The sequence below is a fragment of the Bubalus bubalis genome, chromosome 4, assembly GCF_019923935.1.
Source record: "Bubalus bubalis isolate 160015118507 breed Murrah chromosome 4, NDDB_SH_1, whole genome shotgun sequence".
Taxonomy (NCBI): Eukaryota; Metazoa; Chordata; class Mammalia; order Artiodactyla; family Bovidae; genus Bubalus; species Bubalus bubalis.
In genome coordinates this window covers 87654483-87669150 of record NC_059160.1, presented here as the reverse complement: position 1 = coordinate 87669150, position 14668 = coordinate 87654483, and positions in this window count along the sequence as shown.

Below are 14668 nucleotides of genomic sequence, written 5' to 3'. Positions count from 1 at the left end.
CTTTGAACGTCATGACACTGTCTTGTATGTCCTTAGTGCTAAATTTGGCTTTGTCCATGGCAGAGGCTCAGTTAACATTTATGGATAGATCAGTCTAGATTCGGAGAAGGCGATGGCAGCCCACTCCAGTACTCTTGCCTGGAAAATCCCATGGGCGCAGGAGCCTGGTGGGCTGCGGTCCATGGGGTCGCTAGGAGTCGGACATGACTGAGCGACTTCACTTTTCACTTGCATGCCTTGGAGAAGGAAATGGCAACCTACTCCAGTACTCTTGCCGGGAGAATCCCAGGGTCGGTGGAGCCTGGTGGGCTGCTGTCTATGGGATCGCACAGAGTCGGACACGACTGAAGCGACGCAGCAGCAGCAGTCTAGATTATTACCACCTTTCTTCCCAGATTAGGTTCGAGTTAGTGCATTTCTTCTTTCACTGTGGTTATTTAATGCAAGACTGTCATTAATCCTGCTCTTTGAAGCTACAGATATATCACATCTGCTAAATAGTTGGTTTTTCCTTAGTAAGGTTCAGTGATGTTGACACAAACTCCACAAAGAAGCTGTCGATTTAGTTTACTACATACCATCTCCTGTTTTTTTGGGGGGAGGGTGTGTGGCTACTGACTGATTATGATAGCAGACAATTTGCTACCGCTAATCTTCACAGATGTTTTTAAAGAAATCATGTTTTCATGCTTTTACAAATCTGAAAAAAGTGGGAGGTATTCTTTCAGGAGCTTTTGCTTTTGAAAAAGAGATGAGAGAGTCAGTTGTTTTCCTGCAGTGAGTTATAAAGCAGGTGGCCTTAAAAAAGAAAGAAAAACTTCTAATTCACTGGAGAAGCACACTATTCACAACTCTTTCATAGAAATCACTTGGAAAGTAGAAGAAAAATGAGCTATACTTGATTAAAAATCCTTGTTAACTTAATTGTTTTATTGAGCTTCTATAGGTTTAACAATTCAATTATTTCCCCTTGAAGTGTGAAGATGGATAGCTTCACTTTAACTCAGTCCTAGCATCAGCCCATCTTGCCATAAGACATTTAGCATGATGAGTGACATCTTTTATTTTCCATAGCAGTCTTTGTGGCCTTCTAATCCCAACCTGGCAGTGGTGAGGAGGCAGAATTCCTTAATCTCGCTTCTGAAAATGGCTGTTCCTGCTTGAGCACTTCAGTGCTCTGGAAACCTTCAGTAGCTGATGCTTATTGTGGAGTTAAAGCAAAAAAGGCCTCTGGGTAATTGTGTTACCCTGGGTATTGTATTTCCTAAATATTAATAATCCATATGTGCCCCACTAGATGTGACTCTTGTGGGTCCGTGGTTAACAGTGCAGAGGGCCTGCAGAGGATTTGGCATCCTTGTTCAGAGGATCCAGAGTTGGGGGCAGCTTATCTGAGAAGACTAGGCCCCTTCAGTTTGGGTTGACTTCTCTGGGAGATAGGCAGTTCCCTCGTGGCTCATGGGATCAGCGGCTGGCAGTCGGTGACTGGCGCCGTGCTGACAGGTGCGAAACCAGAGGGACCGGGGGTGATGAAAGGCCCAGTAGAGGAATATGACGGATGGTTCTGGAGCTGCAGATGTGGGCAGCAGGGAAGACTGCAGGGAGGAGGTGGGGTCTGAGTGGGTCTTGAGGGCCTGGTGGGCTCTGGCCAGGTGGGGGAGGGGTGACAACACGCTAACTGCCTTGAGTAGATGATGGATAGTGAAATGACAAAACAGAAATTGCTGTGATTTAGCAATTTTCTAATGGTCAGCAGTTTTCTGATGGCACAGCAAACCCAGACCTGCTCACACAGGTGAGGTTGCAGGGAGAACACTCTAGTAGGCTTGTCATTTCACGTGTCTTCTGGAGGATCTTATATTTCATGTAATGATCTTGCAGCATTTAAACTAGATGTTTTGAAATAATCAGCTTGAGGGGTCAGAGGAAAAAAGGGAAGATAGATGGTCATGCAGTCAACCTGGATAAAACTAAATTTAGGCCTCATTATAATCCTTCTTTTGTTTATTATCTCTTTGGGGAATAGTGTAAATGAAGAAGATAAAAGTCTGAGTTCTTGCTGTCTAGTTTAATCTACTTACCGCTTGCTTTACTGACGACATTTAAAACCATCAAAATGAACATAATTGATGATGACCTTGAGGCTGATAATGGGGGAAAATGTTTCATGAAACCAGGGACATCCCTTGGGTAGTGTGGGGCGAATGAAATCAGGATAAAATGAGCAGCTTAATAAAGGTTGAGTATAGAAATAAGAAATACTGAAACGTATGTAAAAATGTCATCAGTAATAAAAGATTCTCAGCTGCTAATACACTACTGAAATACATCAAACACGCTTCCAAGCCCTGTCTGGTTGTCTTCTTGTCTTTCACTAACGAGTCTCCTGAGTTGCTTCCCGTCTCCATGTGGAGGTCTGTTTGCGCAGAGCAGAGCACAGTGCTGGATAAACGGTTCGCTGACTGGAAGGCCAGCAGAGCTGGAGAGAGTCGCTGTGTGTTGTTCACAAACACCACGCAAAAGTGATTCTGAATTAATTTGATATACAAAAGGAGAGTTTAAAAAAGAAACAACCATGCTATAGCCAGAATGGTGAAAACACACAGGGGTAGTGACTCAATCTTTTCATTAATCATGTAGCAGAATGGAACTTGCAGCACTGTTTAGAATACATCTGAAATTTTTTCTTGAAGAACCAGGGCAAGAGAGACGATTAAGAGTTTATCACAACAATGTGATGTATAGTTTTCTTGACACTTGGTTGGTCCTATGTGACCCTTGAAACTGTCCTTTGAGATATTTAGGGCAGCACTTAGGTTAAATTATTTGCTCAAAGTCATGTGAATAGTGATAGGACTCAGAACTCAATGCTGGTTCCGGAAACCTCTAGTAGGTCTCTTCACGTGGAATCCAGTAATGATAGGGACTCCACTGAGTAAACTTCTACATCACAAACCTTTGAGCATGGGCTCAGTGGGAACTAGAGAGTATTCATACCAGTGGGGTATAAACATGCAATGTATTTTCAAGAGATGGTTTGCACAGCACATTACTTGTCTCATAACAGGAAGTTAATAAATATTTGTCAAATAAGTGAATGAATGAATTCAGACACTCTAGAACTGAGCTGAAGAATCCAGATGAAGAGCCTTTTAAGTTTGGCTCAAAGCATTTGTTGAACATTAAAGACCTTTTTATCATCGATGGGGATTATTTCAGTTCCCTTTTATAGAATTGTGTTTAAAAATCTCCTACCTGCAAACATTTTTTGAATACTTAACGAGTGTGGAAAGGGAATAGGAATTTTGTCTCATGTGGAACTCTTATTGGTCCTAACAGTTCAAACAGGCTTAGTGATAATATTAGGCTCCCGTTTGTATGCACTCTGTTGTGTGCTGTGTACTGTACCAGGGCTTTGCATATATCATCTCAATCCTAAAAGCATGCCCAGAGAGATAGGGTGTCCTGTGAAGCTGGGAGTCCAGCAGAAGTTAGACTGACTTAGACACTCATGCTCTTCCTTCTACACTGCAGTCATAGCTGAACAATCTTCATGATAACACAAAAGCAGGGCCAGGGAGGGGACAGGCTGGCAGGTGGATTTCTTTGATATTACTGTCACCCACTGGATGTTCAGAAAATAGCATGTATGTGGCAGAAAGCATTCTGATGGAATCAAAATGAAAGTTTATTTTTTATTGAGGTAACTTTGGTTTATATGTAACATTATATAAGTTTCATGTGTATAACATTATATTTCTACTTCTAGATACACTATAGTGTGTGCTCACCACCAAAAGTTTAGTTTCCATCTGTCACCATTCAGTTGACCCCCTTTACCTATTTTCACACACCACAGTGTCGTATACTGACCACATCGGAAAGCCTACCTTATACCAAGCAGAGTCCCCTTTTCCAGTTTCATAAAACGGTAGGGTGTGTGGGAAGGTACCCTTCTTTCAGTACTTTAGTGCATGGGACCTGTATCTAAAATAAATATCAGACTGGACTTTGAAGAGGAAGAGATGTCATGAAAATGCAGTCAGAAAGAAGTGTACAGAAATGTCTCTTTCCTTGGGACAGGGTGGGGGGTGGTGCATGTTCTATATGTGTTTATACTCACGTGTGATTGGTGGGAAATGGCTGTGTCTGTGTGTGATACTCAAGTCTGCTTTAAGTCGCAGCATACAGGAATACCTGTTTCTCTTTTTTTTTCCTGCCTCCCTGTTTCCATCACCAATAAATCCTTTTGGTATTTACAGAGTCCATTAAAGTAATAAGATGTAGTGATTTTGCTGTTTAGTCTCACTGGAATCCTTGAATATATATGTTCTGTAACATCAGAGCAAAAACTGTAATAATGATGAATTCCAGGCAGATCCTGAATTACAGTAAAGGAGTGCATTTGCAGTGGCAAAAGGCCAGACTGAGACCACAAGTTGTCATCGTTTTGTGGTCGTTGGTCTGATACCCCAAAGATTATATCATGTTTCATCTTTACTCTTTGAACCAAGCCTGTGAGTGCTAAATATCCTGGAATTCTTTGTGATTAGTTACTGCTCGTGGGGCCGGTGGTAGTTTATTAGGATGGCAGGAAAACCAAAGGAAAGTACTCAGATCCATTTATTAGCCACCAATAAATAGAGACCACTGATGTGCCAATCTGTTTCTCCAGCTACTGGTCTGATTTTAGCGCCAGGAACCTACAATTCAAGACCAAACACTGTTATCTAGAGAGTCTGGCAGGAGTGGAAGCTCTGCTTGGTTATAAACTTGATCATGTCCTTGGCTCTGGCCCTGTATTGGTGACAGAGGGCCCCTTGCTGGTTACATCTCCCCACTGGCTCCCTGTAATGCCTGGATAGTCTATTCTAGACCTCTTGGAGACAGTTTTACTTGGCCCAGGCATGATAATAATTTGAATTTGAGCTAATTGGTCCATTAGCAGGGATAATTTTATGTGATAAAACCCATGACATCCTCATGCCTTGGAGAATAGGATTCTGAAAATAATCCAAAGGCAGGCCTTGGAGACCAAAGCCAATGAGGAGTTTAGTCATCTGGAAGTGAAAAACGTGACCTAATTGGGGAAATGGAGGAGAAGAGGAAGGTAAGGAGCCTGCCACCTCCCACAGGCTCAGAGCTTTGTCTGAGTGGGGCCTGGAGAAGCTGAGGTCCCGGGATCACAACTTGACAGGAGTATCCATGGGTCTCCAGGTGAGCAGTCTCCTGAGGTGGTTCAGTGCGAGGTACTCCTGACATAGCTCTGGTTATTGTTACCTTAGTAACAGCTAAGCTGAGGTTAGTGGAGGGTGAGGATGCTATACGGTAGTCCCCATCTGCTTTTAGCCCTTCTGCAGATCAAATAGTAGGGCCATCTGAAGCCCCCAAGATGCAGAATCCAGAGAGTCACGCTCAAATTGACTTAGGTATTATCACCAGGGATCCAGCTCTAGGGGGTCATTCATCACTCTGATGCTCCCAAACATAGCCTGAGCTGCCTCCCTATGTCACTGGAAGCTTTTTATTGGGTTCCAGCGACACCCAACCCAGGGAGTGCTTACACGGCACAAGTGCCCCCCGACTGCTGGTCAGCTCATTTCTGTATGACTAGCAGGTTTCTCTGCCATGGCCATCTCCCAGTCTCCCTCCAGCTTCCGCTCCTCCCCAGGCCAGCTTACCCAATATGTGGGCACGGGCTTCTCTATTAGTTTCCCAAACTCAGGTGATACCGGAAGGCAGAGTTTAACGAAATGTTGCCAGACACTTGAGGATGCCATTGGGGCATCAGGACAGAAAAGGGAACAGGTATCCCTGCGTGTGAAGTCCACTGCTTCTTTGCACGGGGGCCCCTTCTTCACTACCAACTGCCTGAGTCAGGTGAAACAGATTTGTAAACCCCAAAGTTTGAGAGCAAACCTCATAGTCTCCGCAGAGATTCACAGTTTTCTGTGAAGACGGGCTTCACGTTTAAAGGCTCAGCATCTCAGCTGGCAGCCTCTGCACTTCTTCGTGTATCATTCCTACTTTATGGACTTCCCCGAAGGAGTGGGTAAGCACTTACCTTACATCTGCTTGGCCAAAACCCCAGTTGTGTGTCCCAGAAAGATGGGAGAATCTTGCCGAAGGGAAAAGAAAATCCAGGAAACACACAAGAATGCAGGAATGCTTGTGTGTCCCCAGATTTTGGCTTTATTTTTACTTTGGTTCTGTCTGTTACTCTGGGTACCTGGGATTGGACTTTGAGCTTTGACTCACTCTATCACTTTTCTCATCCAAGGAAGCCTGTTGGGTAATCAGAGTCCATCAGTCAAAATGTGGGTGTATAGTGTCTGGAAAAAACTCCAGCCTGTAGTCTGAAATGCTATAGTCAGGTTGCACTGCATGCTTGCCATCTCATTTTTCATTACATTTAATCTGCCATTGCCTCTGACAGAGAAAAGAAGAACAAAGTTTTCTCTAACTGACCACATGACAACAGTGACCACTGAAGAATTTTGAATCCAGGACATTTTTGAAAAGAGAAAATCATACAAGGGAATGAGGCTCCTTAGATGAACTTGGAAGGCAGTTTTAACAGGTCACCTTAACTACCTGAATTCACATTTAAGATTTTCATTATTATAGGGATCAATATTGATTTTAATTGTCCTTAACATTTGTTACAAGGAAAGCAAAGAGTCTCATTTTCACGTGTAGTTACTTCCCATAGATCTGCTTTTTACTCCGAGCTGTATTCATTTTTTCAAGGGCTGCCTTATTAGCTTTGATCCAGGAGATGGCAGTGTGCTTTTCATTTTGGGACTTGAATGTGACCTCTTACACCTTCTTCTCCTGTAAGTTGGCATGTGTGATAGGGTGGTGCATTGTGAAGTCCATGATGTAATATGTTCATTGATCCACCATACTGAAACATTAATAAAAAATCAAATCTGAAGTATAGAAACTGGGTTATATTATAAATTCATAAAACTAATCTACTTATTTTTATTAATCAAATAGTGAACACTTAGTACTGTACTGGATGTTCTATGGGTAAATAGAAATGTTAAAAGCCATTATTGCTTTAAAAATCTTAAAACCTAGATATGGACCCACAAAGCTAGTAAAAATGAAACTGAAGACAGTTGTATGTTAACTTAATTAGGAGTTAAAAGAGATTACTGTGGTCAGTGAGAGGACTTCTCAAAGGGAGGTGGTAATTAAAAGGGTGAGTAGGAACTTTTGGATAAAGAGGATGGATTAAGCACCATAATTTTTCCCTCTCTCTTCAGATCCTACTAAAATGATAGTATAGGATTACAAATAGATAAATCAGAACAGCAAAAAAAAAAAAAAAAAGGGCAACATTAGGAAATAAGATATCAACAAATTTTTGAAAGATGGAGAGATTATAAAAAGGATCTCCATGAAGGAGCATGGAATAAGGTCTTTATCAAGTTAAAGAAAGTACATTTTATTTCTATTTTTCTGTGTTTTTTTTTTTTTTTTTTAATCAAGGATAGTTAAATTTTTTCAAGTACTTTTTTGGGGGCACTATTGATAAGATCATGTGATTTTTTTTCTATTAATCTTTTAATATGGTGGATCATATTGGTTGACTTTCAAATGCTAAACTAGCCTTCGATCCCTGGGATAAATCCCACTGGGTCATAGTATAGAATTCTTTTTATATAATGCTGAATTCTCTTCACTAATATTTTGTTAAGAATTTTTTTACGTCTATATTCATGAGGAATATTGACCTGTGGTTTCCTTTTCTCCCTCCCTCTCTCCTTTCTTTCCTTCCTTCCTTTTCTTTCTGTCTTTCTTTTTCATTCTCCATCTTTGGTTTTGTACCAGGGTAATACTAACTTCAGAAAATGAATTGGAAAATGTTCTTTCTTCTTCTGTTTTCTGGAAGAGATTGTGTACAAGTGGTACTAATTCTTCTTCAAATTTTGTATCAAATTCTCCAGTGAAACAATCTAGGCCAGGAGATATATTTTTGGGGAGTTTAAATTTCCTTAATATTGTAGAGCTATTCAAATGGTCTATTTAATATTGAGTGAGGTACTTAGTGATGATAATATTGAGTGATGGTAATTAGTGTTTTTTGAGGTATTGATCAGTTTCTAAGTTGTCAAATTTGTGTGTATAGAGTTGTTTGTAGTATTCTTTTATTATCCTTATTATTTTAAATGTGTTGAGGTTTGTTTTATGACCCAGAAAATGGTAAGTGATTTGTGAGAACTTGAGAAAAAACTATGGATTCTGCTCTTGTTGGGTGGTGGTGGATTTTATAAATGTCAGTCTGTTGTTTGATGGCATTGAGTGTTTCTATGGCTTTGCTGCTTTTTTGCCTAGATGTTTTCTGTTTTTGAGAGGGATGTTGAAGTCTATAATTGTGGATGTGTGAATTTCTCATTTCAGTTATACCAGCTTTTGCTTCATATACTTTGTAGCTCTGCTGTTGGTGTGTATACATTTAGGATTGGTATGTCTTCTTGCTGGATTGATCCCTTTGTCATTATGTAATGTACCTTCTTGTTTCTAGTAATTTTCTTTGTGCTGAGATTTACTTTGCTTGATAATAATATAGCCACTCCTACATTTCTTTGATTCATGTTTGTATGATATGTATTTTTTCACCTTTTTACTTTCAACCTTCTTATATCATTATACTTGAAGTGAGTTTCTTGTAGACAGCATATAGCTAGGTCATGGTTTATAATCCAACCTGCTAACCTCTGTTTTTAATTTGTATATGTAGACCATTTATATTTAATGTAATTATCAATATGTTAGGACATAAATCTAGCATTTTATTTTATTTTTGTTTGTTTTCTTTTTGTTCTATTGTTTCTCACTTCTTTTTTCCCCTCACCTTCCTGTGTGCTTCTGGAACATATTTTAAAATTCTATTTTATCTTTTAAAAATATATCTTTAAATATAGCTTTTTATTGGTTGCTCTAAGTATTATATATACAACTAACTTATTGCAGTTTACTGGTGGTGTCATTTTACCAGTTCAAGTGAAGTATAGAAAACTTACCTCTCTTTTTGTCCCTATATCTTTCCTTATTCATATTTCCTCTACATATAGTGTTTCCTCTACATACGTTGTCCTCAGACAATGTTATAAATTCTGCTTCAACCTTCAAACATTATTTAGAAAACTCAAGTGGAGAAAAGCCTGTTATATTTACTTAGTTCCGTAATATTCCAAGATTATTCCTTGTATTGTTTTCTTTATGTTCAGAGAAAATTTCTTTAGCTATTTTTGTGTAGGTTCCCTGGAGAGACTTTAGCTTTCCTTCATCTCAGAAACTTTAGATATCTATGTCATTGATGAAGAATGTTTTAACTGGATACTTGATTCTTGGTTGACAGTTCTTTTCTTTTGTCACTGAAAAATGTAATGCCACTTCCTCTAGCCTCCATGATTTATGATAAGAAATCTGTCATTGTTGTTTTCCTGTAGGTGAGATGTCATTTTTTCCTGGCTGTTTTCAAGAGTTTCTCTGTTTTTTAGCTTTCATAAGTTTAATGATGATGTGTCTTGGTATGGATTTCTTCAGGTTTATACTGTTTGGACTTTATACTTAAACCTGTAGGTCTTTGTCTCCTGGAAAGTTTAGGAAATTTTTATCCATGATTTCTCTTGAGTACATTTTCAGCCCTGCCATTTTCCTACTTGCCTTGTGAGACTCAAATTACATAAATGTTAGACATTAAAAAAAAATATCCTACAGAACTTTGATACTATTTTTTGTCTCTCTTTTCTGTTTTTCAAGTTGGGTAATTTCTAATGTTCTGTCTTTCATTTCACTCTTTTTGTCCTTTGTTTTCTTTTTGTCATTAAGCACATCCACTGAGATTTTTATATCAGTTATTGTCTTTTTCAGATCCAAAATTTCCATTTGGTTTTTCTTTGTATCTTTTATTTCCTATTTTTATTCGTTTGAAGTATATTTGTAGCTGCTTTAAAATCTTTGTCAGGTCATATTAATATCTCTGTCATTTTGGGTTTAGCATCTATTTTTTTTTTTCATTCAATTTGAGTGCTTCCAGTTTTTTTGTATAATGAATTATTTTATTGAAACCTGGATATTTTCTTGTGAAGTATGAGACTCTAGACCTTATTTAATCCTTATTTTAAAAACGGATTTAATCTGACACTTCTCTGGCAGTGGGAGTGGGTTGGGGTGGGGGTGGGGGAGTGGGGAGGGACATCACTACCCGGCTGCTGTCAGATGGAGGTAGAAATCTATGCTCTCCACTCAGTCTCCTAAGTGGTGGGGTGAGGGTGAGGGTTTCTCCTTACTGATGGGTAGAGATGACAGTGTTGTTTCCCGTTATGGTCTCCACTGACACTGTGGTGAGGGCAGAATTTTTATTGCTGAGTGTTGATGAAAGTTCTGATTTTCCATCAGGCCTCCTCCTCCTCCTCTGACACCATCCTAGTGGGGAGGGGGATGGGTACTTCTTATCGTTAGGTAAGTGTAGATTTCTGTTTGTTCCATGGGATCTCTATTAATACCATGAGGGTTGGGGTGTTTGTTACTGGCCAGTGGGGTTTTTTAAATTCCTGGCTTCTTCCTTGGACTTTTTTTATGCCAGCTCCTTGGGTATTAGAGCTAGCTCCTCATGAGAGCCTTAAGAGGGTGGGAGCCTAGACTTCCTACTTGGGTTTTGCTGGTGTGGACAAGAGTGGAGCCACAAATTTTTCTGCAGTGTTTGCCTGGAATAGAACAGCTATTATCTAAAAGTTTCTGTCTTGCTTGGCTGTTCCTTTCCTAGTCATTTGGTTAGAGCAGACTTTTGGGGGGATTTTTTTTTCAGTCTGCGACCCCTGTATTGCTATCCTCAAGGCCAGGGTATTCACCACTGTGTTTCTTTGGGTCCTAAAGTCCCAAGTTGATTTGCCTTCTCTCTACTTTTTAGAGTCTTCTTATGTGTTTGGTTTATAAGTAATGCCCACAATTTTTAATTGTACTTCACAGGAGGACTAGGGGAAAGTACATTTATTGCTAATTGTTTTAAAACATTTTCTGCATTTTCAAACTTAACCTCAGAAGCAAGTCAAAATCTCCACATCAGACTTGGTTCCTTACCTTCCCTAATTTTCCTCAGTCATCCTCAGCTGTACCTCTGAAACAGATTCAAATCCTTTCCTCTCCATCTTCACTTCCATCAGCCAAGGTCAAGCAAGCATCTCTTTCCTAGACTACTACAGTCAGGAGCAAGCATTTGTTAGAGTGAACTTTTCAAAACATCAGTCACTGCACATCACTACTCTGATTAAAGAAATGATACAAATGAACTTACTTACAAAACAGAAAGAGATGCACAGACTTAGAAAAGAAGTTATGGTTGCCGGAGGGGGACGGGACAGTTAGGGAGTTTGGGATGGTCATATACACACTGCTATATTCAGAATGGATGACCAACAAGGACCTATTGTATAGCACGTGAAACTCTACTCAATGTTATGTGCCGGCCTGGATGGGAAGGGGGTTTGGGGGGAGAATGGACGTGTGTATGTATGGCTGAGTCCTTTCACCTGAAACAACCACATCGTTAATCATCTAAACCCCAACACAAAATAAAAAGTTTAAAATTTGAAAAAAAGAAACTCTAAAACGTTTTTCATTGCACTTTGGCTAAAATATGAATTCCTTTTCCTAGTCTGTTAAGTCCTCAAATAATCTACACTGTACCTGTCTCTCCAGCCTCACTCCTCAACCTCATGCCTCTGCTTCTCTCGTAGGGGAAATTCTCTCATCATGCTCAGCTCGTTTTCCTCCTTCTGTACTTCTATCTCATATCTGTTTCAGGGTATGAACTTGCCATTGGAGAGCCCAGAGTGCTCATATTCCAGTTTTGTTTTGTTTTGTTTTTTTTGTCATGTGGATTCCAGCTTAAACATCACCTCCTCTGAGAAGCCTTTTCCACCACCTCCCTTGTCCAAGTCACTTTCTGTATTAACACTGTTTAATTTTCTTCAAAGTGTTTTATCACTGGTATTTTCTTGTATATTTATTTTTGTACTGGTCATCAGCTGTCTTCTCCCTCGGAGATATAAACTCCATGAGATCAGGGTCATTGCTTCTTGTGTTTACTGAGATTCACTGGGGACACATTATCTAAATAATTTTTATTGAATGGATGAATTTAGTCAACTCCTAGTGAGCTAATTATGTACAAGGGTTTGTGTTCGGTGTAAGAATATTTCACGTCAGACATATCACTGAATCTGAATACTGACATTTTGCTATAGACATCTTTGTCATCTCCTATAAAGGAGGAAATGGAACCTTGAGGAGATCCAGTCCTTCCCCAAAGTTAATGAATTGATTCCACCCAAGTTTACTGAGGGCACATTTACATGCCAGGCACAGTGCCTGATACCAGGAATACAAATGTGAATAAGGCAGGGCTCTTGCCATCTAACTGCTCACAGCCTGTGTGGAGACAGAGCACAAACCACTAACTTTACTACAACATGATGTGCGAATAAACTGGGGCAAGCCTTATGCCAAAGGTAGGAACAAAACATTAGGAGATAAAGAATTGTGTGACTAATTTTGCTGGATGGTTGGATGAAGGTTTTTTTTTTTTTAAAGCTTTACAGAGTAGATGGCATTTGAGCAAGGCCTGCAAAGATGAATAGGCTTTTGCCAGGTGTAGAAAGGGTGATAAGAGCTTTCCAGAGAGAGAGAAGAGGAGATGTGAAGGGAGAGGGACTTGAAAGAGGGCACATCCTGGCTGGTTGGCTGTGTGAGAGCAGGCTAGACTTTCACAGCAGTTACGAAAGTTGACTGACATGCACCCAGCCGTAGAAGTGCACGAACAGACTTTCATTTTTTTTCTCAGTTAATAAATTTTTGATCTGTCTCCAAGAGTCAGTAAAGTTTGCTTTGTCTAAAATTTGACTTCCAAAGATTTATGAGGTTTTCCTCCATCAGCCCCTTCTGTTTGATGAGCTATAGCAGCACCATGAAGAAGAGGGCATGGGGAGGGGGCATGGTAAACTCACAAACTACAGCCCTGGTTAGCTTGTCCTGCAGGCTTGGTATAGAGTGATGCGCTACATTTAGGAGAAGGCTCTCTTACCCTCTGCAATATGATCACATAGCCTGAAAGCTCTGACCTAGAAATTCTTTGCTTTGGATTCAGATTTGCTGGCTGGAACACAGATATCCCTGGGAAAAGAAACACATAAGAGTGTTATTGGGGACTTCCCCGGTGGTCCAGTGGCTAAGACTCTGCACTAGGGGGGCTAGGTTTGGTCCCTGGTCAGGGAACTGGATCCCACATGCCCCGCAACTAAAGGTCAAAGGTCCTGAGTGCTGCAACCAAGACCCAGTGCAAACTAAATATTAAAAAAAGTTTAAAAAATTTATTGGATATTAGCATCTTCATGAGAATGAACTTGTGAGCATCTTCCATCTGGGCTAGCCAGTGTCCTTAGGGAGCCAAGGGGATGGGTGTTTGGTTTTAGGGAAAGGTTTAGTACTGAATATGTGCCAGATACAGAGCTAGGGGTTCTGGGCCTTTTTGCATTTTAACTTTTTTCAACACTGTTCTCTTAATGTTAGACTGGCCCACTGGGGCACACAGAGGCTAGGTACTTGCCTGAGGTCTCTCTGTTAGTGATAGTAAGGCTGGAGTTCGAAACCAAGGCTGCTTCTACAGCTATGCTGCCTTTCCACGCAACATGACATCACAAAGGGCTGGGGTGGTGGTGAGAAAGGTAGGAAAAAATGACAAAGATGTAGAGTGTGGATGTCAAAGTTCACTTAGGTCACAGCCACACTTTGGGTTGACCCTGAGAAGAGTACTGCCTCCCTTGGTCAGGCTTTGACTGTATTTTGTGTGATCTGTCCAAAGCACTTGGAAGACTAGAAGCATTGTCTGGATAGGCTGATAAAATTCTCAGCAAAGTAAGAATGTGCCAGATGACTGTTTCAAGTGGCTCACATGCTTGCTTCCCACTGTGAATCTGTGCCTTAGAGATAATCAGAAAACCTTTTTCATCAGATGGCATATCACAGATGAGAAAAGCAGTGTGAAGGAAGCGAGTCAGGCAAACAGTGTCAGGTGTGGACTGGCTGAAGCCCATGGTCCCCATCATTGGGGAGGCTGATGCTATGCTTTGCCAATTTCCCTTCCTGCACATACCTGCGGATCCTGGAAGCAGCAAGCATGGATCTGCAGAATCGGCCACCCAGAAATGAGACCTGCCCTCCACAGGGAAGTGGCATCCTCTCATATGTTCCATGCTTTTTATCCTCCGGAGATTGAAGAGGATTGGGAATGTAGCCGACAAAGGAAGCTGTTGTGCTGGCTGTGGATAGGGGCATCGAACACACACCCCAGCAATGACACACCCATCTCCTACTCCTTGTACTACAGGTGCGCAACAAAATGCAAAAGACCTTTGATTTGTGGTTCTCCCTTCCGCTGTGTTTCTGGGATTTCCAGCCATGGGCAGGCAGCGGGGGTGGGAGGAAGGACCCTGCACTGCATCCTGGGTGGATACAGGATCCACCATCTTATACCTCCTTCCTCAGAGCCCGAGGGTGGGTATTATTTTCTCCTTCAGTGACTGTTACATGTACCTTGAACACATCACTAAGTGCTGTAGAACCAGTGGTAAAGGAGAAGTTGGCTCTTTATTAC